This window comes from Schistocerca nitens, chromosome 1, assembly GCF_023898315.1.
Source record: "Schistocerca nitens isolate TAMUIC-IGC-003100 chromosome 1, iqSchNite1.1, whole genome shotgun sequence".
In the NCBI taxonomy this organism is placed as follows: Eukaryota; Metazoa; Arthropoda; class Insecta; order Orthoptera; family Acrididae; genus Schistocerca; species Schistocerca nitens.
Genome location: NC_064614.1, coordinates 180,147,515 through 180,148,878, shown reverse-complemented (window position 1 = coordinate 180,148,878; position 1,364 = coordinate 180,147,515). Strand labels below are relative to the sequence as shown.

At 40.0% G+C, this 1,364-nt stretch overlaps 1 pseudogene; it reads right to left on the bottom strand.

The window, feature by feature from the left end:
• Nucleotides 1-1,014: 1,014 nt before the first annotated feature.
• LOC126210889 (5S ribosomal RNA) lies at nt 1,015-1,132 on the bottom strand (annotated as a pseudogene).
• Nucleotides 1,133-1,364: the final 232 nt, after the last annotated feature.

Below are 1,364 nucleotides of genomic sequence, written 5' to 3'. Positions count from 1 at the left end.
TCGGTGACACAAGACGGAGTTTTTGTTACTTTTCAATACAAAGCAGTAGTTTTTAATAATAATGATGATTACGAATATTGAAATGTGGAAATGGTAGCGTGCTTATGGTGTACGATTGTCGCAACACCAAACCGACCACTTCCTAATAATTTAAATGGCTGAAAATGTACAGAAGTCTTTAGTACTAGTGGAGGACAGGAGTGAACGCACTGATACTTAAGAAAGACATAAATAAATTAAATTTATTATTTTTCTATACCATTTACAGGATACAACACTTACAACCTTTAAGTAGCGAGGTTCAAGGAAGAAGATGGAAAAAGACGACTGTAAGCTTTTCGTATTTTTAAACAGAACATCATGAAAGCAACACAGACAGTAATTGTGACGTTGAAAGAAAGTTCGAACTCTTAGATATAGCGTTATCACCGATATAATTGAAACACAAGATTTGCTTCATTATTCAAAAGAAATTATATCGACTGAGTTGTTCTTCATGTAATTCGAATTTTTATAATCTTAATTTTCTTTTTTATAATCAATGGCTTCTGTGCTTCATCCGTACAGAAAACCCTAGAAGTATGTAACAGACTGAAACCATTGAAATGAAACATTTGGAATAAGCACCAGTACAACTACAGGTAAGTTATTTTCTTACTTACTTTACCTAATAAAATTAATATAAATTCATTACTATAATGAAGGGTTGGTAACACAAGGCACACTTATTCATTTACTCTCTTAATCTAAAAAACGACTTACCCATTTGTGATCTTAATTACTTTCACTTAGTAATGCTACCCATACCACCACCACTCCGTCTTCAGGCCACAAGTGGCCCATCGGGGCCATCCGACCGCCATGTCAACCTCACATGAGGATACAGATAGGAGGGGCGCGTGGTCAACACACCGCTCTCCCGGTCGTTATGATGGTTATCTGTGACCGGAGCCGCTTCTATTCGGTCGAGTAGCTCCTCAATTGACATCACGAGGCTGAGTGCACCCCGAAAAACGGCAGCAGCACATGGCAGCCCGGATGGTCACCCATCCAAGTGCTGGCCACGCCCGACAGCGCGTAACTTCGGTGATCTAACGGGAACCGGTGTATCCACTGCGGCAAGACCGTTGCCGTCTACCCATACAAATACACACAAATATATGCAGTTCAGTCGTCATGTTATTAAATTGCCTGATAAAGGATGAAGGAGAGGAGGGAACCTAATGAAACATCACGGGTTGAGAGTGTGTGTGATATTATTTCGGTGACTGCAAAATCGAGTCAAATTTACAAATAACTTTGCAGTATGAATGCACTTATCACTGTTTTTGGGGTCGGGAAGCGGGTTGTGGAGCTGGTGATGA